The following is a 9,394-nucleotide window of genomic DNA, read 5'->3' on the forward strand; positions in this document are numbered from 1 at the left end:
ATGGCCTAACACAGTGGCGGAACTAGAATAAAAATCCAGGGGTATCCTAAAAAAAACTTTTGGACCTAGAGGTATGATAATATTTGCGTCAGGAGATAGCAAACAAAAGAAAAAAAACCCAAAAGTACAGTGGTAACATAACAAAAGGTATCGACACATGTTTGGTTCGTTTCCTTTTTTTATTATTGAAAGTATTTCGAAAGATATTTAATTAAAATTATGTTAAATAATAACATAAAAAGAAAACAAAATTAAAGTACATGGTATTAGTTGTTATCGAATTTGTAATTATTTATAAGAAATGATAAAACTATTGTCGTTCTCTAATTCATACCATATATCAAATAAAAATATAAAAAAAAAAAGGCTCAAATAAAGAAAATCGTTGAGCATCATTGTTGACACAGCCTCGAACTCACGCCCTTGTCTTCTTGGGTTTGACTTCAAACAATGCAATCACTGAGCTACCATAGAACTTGTGAACAGCTTTAACAAATATGATATTTAACTCATATTTAGTCGATGGTTGAGTACTCCGGTTACGGTTCGGCCAATAGTTGAGGGGTAGCCCGGGCTACCCCTCCCTCCTTAATAGGTCCGCCCCTGGCCTAACACCGCCACCATCAATCAACCAGTCGTTGACGACAAAACCAGATCACCATCGTTGTCACCTCCATATCTACAGTTTCTACATTCTATTTAAACTGCTGAAGACCGTCATTAGCATGCAAAATTAATTATACAAAAGAAATTTTTGTTACTATCAATTAATATACAATACCTTATTGTTGCCCGACTGACCAAGAACATAAAGCTTATGGTATAAGTTTTCCATCCAAACCCATTGGCAAATTCAATGAATTACATCATAAATATATTCGTAGCTGGTTGTCTTCATCATCACTGTCAAAGACAGATACTTCCTCTTGAAAATTAAAAAAAAAACATATATATCCTTTTATTATATTATATCTTAAATCATCGTTATCTCGTATTACATCCTCCCTAGCATCTATTTCCTCATATAACTGAACTTGTTTCTTCTCGGCAAATTCTTTTGTTTGCATTATTTCGTAAACGAAACAACGTCACTATCATCATAAACAATTCAGGAAAAAAAAGAAAACTAAACATATTTCTTTTTTACTAATATACCTTTAACAAAGTCTCAGAAAGCATCTCTGTGTAGACCTCCATGAGGGCAATCTGTTTTGTATCATCATTTTGATGTTCAGCAGCAATACCAACATACTATAGATATAAAATCATCGTAAGCTTATGAGATAAGTGATACCACGTATAGATTCATGTATGATCAGATGATATACGATTAAGAGTAGAGAGAAATTGTCATCTTTCACGTATTTTGCCTTGAAAATAGCATTCGAAAAGACCCTAAATGAGCGTTTGGTTCGTGAAGTGTTTGGATAGTAATAAGAATCTAAAAGTACCTTAAAAGACAAAATTACCCCGAATTATCAATGAAGATATATTTAAAAATTTACAATCTCTTAATGTTAGAAAATTTATAAAAATTGTTTGAAAACCTGAGAGGACTTGCAATGATTTGAGTAAACAATTTTATGTTGAAAGCTGGGTAACCAAATATCATCATTTAAAAAGAGGACCTAACTTGATGAAGGCATGAAGCATAACCCAAATGTTGTAGACAGTTTTTGTATGTTTTCATAGTTAATAAAATATATAAAAACGCTTAATTAAATTAGCAAGAGAATAGTAAGCTTTGTTTACCTCAGTTCGATAAGGGGACTAGGGGTGGAATCACTAGTGATGGATTCCATCACTCCCACTATCCAATCAGGAAATGCCATGTCATCAACCATATTTCCATCACTAGTGATAGAAATGGACTAGGGGTGGAATCACTAGTGATGGGTATTCCAATATACAAGTATTAATGCACAATGTACAAGTCATACCCTATAAAACTCAAAAGTTTCACGCGTGCTGGGTTTAACGCGTTTAAAATTCCACGCGTTATTGTTTGAGTGGCGCCGGTGTTATAACTCGTTTTGGAAAATTCCACGCGTGAACTTTGTGTATCACGCTTCCACCCCGTCCCCTCTAAGCACATACACACACATTTAACTTTGACGGGTACGAATTTTGTTATAATCAACAGTTACCTATTTTAAATCAACATAACAACCACAAATGGGTTAAATAGAAATCTATATATATATATATATATAAATGAGATGGATTTGGGCTAGGTGGCATTTGTATTTGGCCATCTTGGCTGATGTGGCAATTCGGTTTAGGAGGGAATTGATAAAAGAATTCTAAATTAACTAATTGCTTCACAAATGGACGCGGGACCCGAATAAAGTCCGGGTCGGATCAGTTTGATTTGGATCCCTTAAATTTTTTGAAAGCTTTCTTCCTCTACACAATTCCATCAGATCTCCTAGGGCTTGAAGCTTATATTTTTTGAAAGCTTTCTTCCTCTACACAATTCCATCAGATCTCCTAGGGCTTGAAGGACTATATTCATTTGATGATGTCTGAACGTGGAATGCTTTTGGTCGGACAACTGAGGTTTGTTTTTTTTTTTGTCTATTAAAAACTTTTGATTTAGTTTTTTGTGTTTAGATTTATCAAGATTTGATCAAATTCAAAGGTAAATCTACCAAAACAAAGCTAAATATTGTTTCTTTGTGTTATTCGATTATATAGATGTTGATATTTTTTTACAAACTGATTCGATTGTTACTAAGTTTGTCATTGTTCTTATTTTTTTTTTTTTTTGTAGATCCGTAAACATAAGTTGCAGGTATGTTAATCCGATTCGATGCTCTCTTTGTTTCCACCGTTTTCCAGAAGCATCATCATGTTGGTCTATCAAGATTTGATTACTGGTAATCTTTTCCTTTCAATATCACATATATTTTGTATTTACGAATTTAGGCTTATTAGCTCTTTGATTGCGAATCTTATCGTTTTTGGTTATTGATTAGGTTTAATTTGGTTGTAATCGTCTAGATCTATGTGTTACATAATCTATTAGGTTATTGTTTGATGTGAAGTTTTTTAGTCTGAAGATTGGTTTTTTAGGTTTATTTTTTCATGTGAATCCGCAATCTATGATAAAAATCGGACTCCGATAATTCCTCAAACAAAAGAGGTTAGTTAAATTTTATATTTTTTTAAATCTTTTTTAAGTTTGTAATATTTTATTTTATCCTTTCTGTTCAGTAATTTTTTTTAAATTAGTAATATATGTTCTGAATGATTTATGGTTTGTATTTTCCCATGGTTATCCGTCAATCTTTTGTGAGATTCGTACTCGGAATGTTCGTCCACCAAAACAGGTTAGTTAAATGTTGTTGCTATTGTTTGTTTTTTGATGTATAGTCTTTCTTATTTCTTATTAAATTTTGTGTCACTATTTTTTTAAATTAGTAATATATGTTCTGAATGATTTATTGTTTGTATTTTCCCATGGTGAACCCTCAATCTTTTTTGAAATTCGCGCTCGGAATGTTCGTCTACCAAAATAGGTTAGTTAAATGTTGTTGGTATTGTTTGTTTTTTGATATGTATACCCTTTCTTATTTTTTATTTCTTATTAAATTTTCTGTTTAGGCATAATTTTGAAACTTTATGTCATTAACTCATTATCTTTTGAAGTTCATATTGTTAGATTTGTCAGTTATGATTTTTTCTATTTAGGTTTAAATATACCTTTAATTTCTTTCTAAAGATGTTTTTGTTTCCATAAACACATTACTGTTTTTAAGGTTAATTTTTGTATTCTCAATTATAACTCGGTTTCTGTAATTAGACATTGTTTCTATAAATAAGTTACCGTTATTTTTTTTTAGAAAATTCCCTATTTCCTTTGCAGTTATTGATTCTATAAACAACGCTCCTTTGTTTTTTATATTAGTGTTGGTTTGAATGCATAATACCATTTTGGTATTACATTCCTTTTAATATTTGTCTTCTTTATTTCCACATCAAAAAGTCGTTTTGGTTATGACATTGATTCCTAGAATCAACCATCCGAACCTCTAAATATATTTGTATGATACCAATAATTCTGTTCTATGTATTTTTAATCTTATAAAGAGTATCTTCACTATTGATTTGTTATTTTTTAAAAATAAATTTTTACTTGGTAATTAAACTTCATAAAGTAGCAGTTAACATGCCATATACCATTTCTGCACCTATTCCAAACCGATACTGAAATAATGTTAATTGATTAATTTAATCTATTTTTATTTTGAATTAGGTTTTTAAATCTGTATTATTTTATTTACATAATATATTTTTTGAAAATTTCATCAATGTCAAACCAAAAAGGAAACAGTAATAATTGATTTACATATATAGATTTTGTGATTTTTTCTATCCATTTTTAAACAAAAATATGTTAAACATTATTTGAAATCATGTTGTTATATAATATAAAAGTATGATACTTAAATTGATTTATTTACTAATTTACATTCATTTTTAGGTAATATGGAATCTAATTTTTGTAGACTAATAATTTTAATGTATCTTTTATGTTTAATTTGATTATAAACTTAATATGTATAATCTTATAGATATACATTTGAAATTGCCGTAATTTTTATCATTTTATATTTTATATATACATTTAAAAACCATTTTTGTTCTGATTTCTGTAGATCCGATCAAAGAAATTAAAGGTATGTTGTTTTTTATGTTATTCCATTGTATATAAAGTTCATTTTATAAATATTCTTTCGATTTCTAATAACTTTTTGTTTGTTTTGATTTCTGTAGATCCGATCAAACTTTATGTTTTTCTTTCTTTGTATTTCTAATAACTTTTTCTTTGTTTTTATTTGTAATAACTTTTTCTTTATTCTGATTTCTGTAGATCTGATTTCGGACTCCGATAATTCGTCAAACAAAAGAGGTTAGTTAAGTGTTATAGTTGTTTTTTTAAGTTTTTAATATGTAATTTTATCCCTTATGTTCATTAATTTTTTTTACTTATTAATATATTCTGATTGATTTATGGTTTGTATTTTTCCATGGTGAACCCTCAATCTTTTTTGAAATTCGGATTCGGATTGTTCGTCTACCAAAACAGGTTAGTTATATGTTGTTGATATTGTTTGTTTTTGATATGTATAGTCTTTATTATTATCATTTGTTATTGAATTTCTGTTTATGCATAGTTATTTTTAAATAGGTATAAAGATAACTTTAATTTCTTTTTAAACATGTTTCTGTAATTAGACATTGTTTCTATAAATAGGTTACCGTTATATATATATTTTTTTTTAAAAATTGCTTACTTCCTTTGCAGTTATGGATCCTAAAAACAACGCTCCTTCGTTTTTAAAGTTGATTTATGAAGATGATCCTATATTGTTGGTATGTTTCTTTGGTTTTCATTTTTTCAACAGACAATAATTTATTTAAGCTTTTATGTTTTTTGTTTCGATTCATAAGAAATACCTTATGAAAACAAGAGCCGAGAAGTCTGGTGATGGTTACAAGTATGGTTTTACCAAGTGGTCATCTTTCTTGAAATGAAATCACATCCGGTTCGGTGCCACTTATTAGTTGATTTTATCCTTTCTGTTCGGGTTTTTTTTTCAAAAATTAATAATATATGTTCTGAATGAGTTATGGTTTTTTTCTCATGGTGAACCCTCAATCTTTTGTGACAATCGAACTCGGAGTGTTCGTCAACCAAAACAGGTTAGTTCAATTTTCTTGGTGTTGTTTGTTTATTGATATCTATAGTCTTTGGTTTTAAGTTTTGTCTTTATGCTTTATTTTGAAAGTTTATGTGATTATCTTTTGAAGTTCATATGGTTTGTTTTATCAATTATATTTTTTTTTCTATTTAGTTAGTTGTTAATTCTTTAAGGATACCTTTAATTTCTTTTTAAAGTTTTTTTTTGCTTCTATAAACAAATTACTGTTTTAAGTTTAATTTTATGTATTCGGAATTATTATTCGGTTTCTGTAAATAGACATTGTTTCTATAAATAGATTACCGTTATATTTTTTTAAAAACATTGCTTACTTCATTTGTAGTTATGGATCCTAAAAACAACGCTCCTTCGTTGTTAAAGTTGATTGATACGATCTTATTAGTTGAACTTTATTTAACATTGTTACTAATGTGGACTTTTTATCTGTAGTCGAAACACAAGGAGAAGCCATAGACTACCGAAAGTCATGTTGAAGAAGGTGTTGCTGGGGATAGTGTTGGTGACTTTCAACTTCCAAATTTTGAGTCTATATTTAATGTATGTAACTATGTTTTAATATATGTTAACAAACTTTAACAACCAGTACATTGTTTTATTCTTATATTTTTATATTTATGATGTCATTTTTAGGATACTGACGACTACAAGTTTGATCGACATATAGCTGCTCTAATTGAGATGGAAGATGCTAAGAAGCTGGTAAGTGTATGCGTTCAAATTATTAACAGATTTTATTATATCTATTAGATAAGTACACTATTAAATTGTGCTACTATTTTCTTTTATGTAGTTCAATGATTGTTGGAATACAAAGAATGATTCTTTGAAAGAGACTCCGTCTGCTACCTCTCAATGTCATGTAATATATTTTTATAAGTTTGTTTATATATTATATAGATGCTATTAATTACTTCATGTTATATTTATATGTTTCTTATTCACTGTTGTGTAGTTGGACACGAAAGGGAAGTCAAAGGTTGTCTGTGGTGATGAAACTGTTTCTCCAAAGGTTTATATGAACTAATAACATAATTTAATATTTTTTTTTTCAGTATGTACATTGTATTTTTTATCATATTATGTGTTTTACTTTATCATATTTTTTTCTTTTGTTTTAGGTCAAAAGCAAGTTTGATATGGATCTCGATAATTTCTTGATACCAAAGAATAAATTTCGTTTACACAAGTTGTCCAAGAATTCTCATATCGCCTAGCGTACGCGTTTAAACGTTTCGAGGAAGAATGAGTGTGTTGTCATTGATATAATGAAGCCTTCTGAAAACATTACTGTAAGTACACATTGTATAATGTTTACTAACAAAATTCATTCATGAAATCATTATAGTTCTTTTTAATTATGATACTTATTTTATATCTTTTAAATATATAGGTTAAATCAAAGCGTGAGGCTTGCAGATCCACCACGGCGACGGCTGATGTTCGCCGTAAACGTACAGTCAAAAGGTTGAAAAACAATTCATTTTTAGAGTTCACCAAAGTGGCTGAAATCAAACTGGTATACGTTATGATATGATTATAATCATTATTATTTATTAAATGTCTACTAATTTTTTGATAAATGAATTTAATAATTAATCTGTTCTGTTCATTTCTCAGCGTTTACCAGTTGATGTTTCGAGTGATCTGTCTCTTTCTGTTGACAACTTGCGTGACGTTACGATCCAGAACCTAAGGAGTGAGCTAACTAATATGAACACAAGAGCCGAGAAGTCTGATGATGGTTACAGGTTTGGTTTTACCAAGTGGTCAGCTTTCTTGAAATCAAATCACATTCGGTTCGGCGCCACACTTTTTTTTAAGTACGTCAAGTCTTCGCAGCTTTTGATGTTGACCAAAGTTGTACACAAGACTACAAAGAAAAGAGGTCGTGCGTGACGACAAAGGAAATCGTGGTTTTTGTTTGTTGGTTTAGGCTGAACAGTTAATGTGGTAGTTTGGTTTCGTTTTTTGATCATTGGTGGGTATTAGTGAAGGATGGTTGACGGTGGATAGTCGGATATGTTATCGGTAGAACTGTTAGTACATAAACAAAGCACTTTTGTGTGAAATCTGATAAATAGCTATTAGTTTTGGTTTGAATGGATAACAGAATTTTGGTATTACCTTCCTTTTCATATTTGTCTTATTTATTTCCACATCAAAAGTTGTTTTGGTTATGATATCGATTCCTACACTCAACCATCCGAACCTCTAAATATATTTGTACGATACAATAATTCTGCTCTATGCTTTGTTAATGTTAAAAAGAGTATCTTCACTGTTGGTTTATTATTGTTTAAAAATAAATTTTTATTGGTATGTCAACTTCATAAACTAGCAGTTAACATATCATATACTATTTATCCATCTATTCCAAACCAATACTGAAATAATGTTAATTGATTTATGTTATCTTATTTTTAAAATTTGGTTTTTTAAATGTATATTTTTTAATAAGTTAATATATTTTAGAAAAATTTCATCTATCTCAAACCAATAAGGAAACAATACATATATATAGATTTTGGGAATATTTATATCTTTTTTTTTCAAAAAAAGGTGTTAAACAGTATTTGAACTTATGTTGTTATATAATATAAAAGTATGATACTTAAATTGATTTGTTTACTAATTTACAATCAATTTTAGCTAATATGGAAACCAAATTTGGTAGACTAATAATTTTGATGAATGTTGTATATTTTATTTGATTATAATCTTTATATATAGAATCTTAAAAAATTAAAATTACGGTAATTTTCATTCTTTTATAATATAGATATCGAATTTTTAATAATTGCAAATAATAGTTAATTTTGTAAAGTCAACCCTTTTTAGTTGATGTTAATATTTATTTAACGCTTTCAAGATTCAAAAGTATGGATGGCTTAAAGATGTTAATATTTAGACAGTGATGGGAACATTACTAATAAAATTACCAATGTAGTCTACAAAGAGATATTCTGAAATTTATACTTTCAATATTTTAATATTATTTTCCAACTTTTCTTTTTCTTCATTGATTTTTTTTATGGAATTCATCTTTACTGTTTACTTCAAGATTTAAGGTTACATTAAATTTTTAGTAAATATGAGTTAGAACTTATATAATAAATGCAAATCACATATAAACAACCATATCTTAATTTGTAAATATATATATTTAAACATCGATAATCAACAAGCATTTATAGTCGATACCATTGTTAGTTATATTCAAAAATATGGTATCTGTCATGATAATATACCACTAATTGTTTTCAAGCTTAAACTACCAACGACGAAAATTGAACATGATAAGAGGAGAACGTGCATGTCCAAAAAAAGATACATAAAATCAGTAGCACAAAAGACTCATGATTGGTTGTTTCAGATGAACGTTTAAAGAATATAACGTTGTCTAAAATCGAAAACTATCTTATTCGTAATGGATCCAGCTTGCATAGATTCTCACCAATGCCTGTTCTTGACGAAAATTCCATAATATATGAGACCAACAGTCTGATAAACGAGGAGCTTTCATGGGACATGGATGAAGTTAGGGCTGAGTTCAATAAGCTTCATAATTCTTTAAATGATGATCAAAGAGCAGTGTATAACCAGATTATGCCTGCTGTTGAACGTGGGAAAGGTGGTGTTTTTTTCGTGTATGGTTACGGTGGTAC

The 9,394-nt window shown here is 28.9% G+C and overlaps 1 long non-coding RNA gene across 1 annotated transcript; it reads right to left on the minus strand.

Moving 5' to 3' along the window:
- Nucleotides 1-373: 373 nt before the first annotated feature.
- LOC118484667 lies at nt 374-1,741 on the minus strand. The gene is made up of 3 exons (XR_004873878.1): nt 1,156-1,741; nt 782-903; nt 374-704 (listed from the first exon to the last, which is right to left on the minus strand). It is a non-coding gene; the product is annotated as an uncharacterized LOC118484667 (long non-coding RNA).
- Nucleotides 1,742-9,394: the final 7,653 nt, after the last annotated feature.

The sequence above is a fragment of the Helianthus annuus genome, chromosome 12, assembly GCF_002127325.2.
Source record: "Helianthus annuus cultivar XRQ/B chromosome 12, HanXRQr2.0-SUNRISE, whole genome shotgun sequence".
In the NCBI taxonomy this organism is placed as follows: Eukaryota; Viridiplantae; Streptophyta; class Magnoliopsida; order Asterales; family Asteraceae; genus Helianthus; species Helianthus annuus.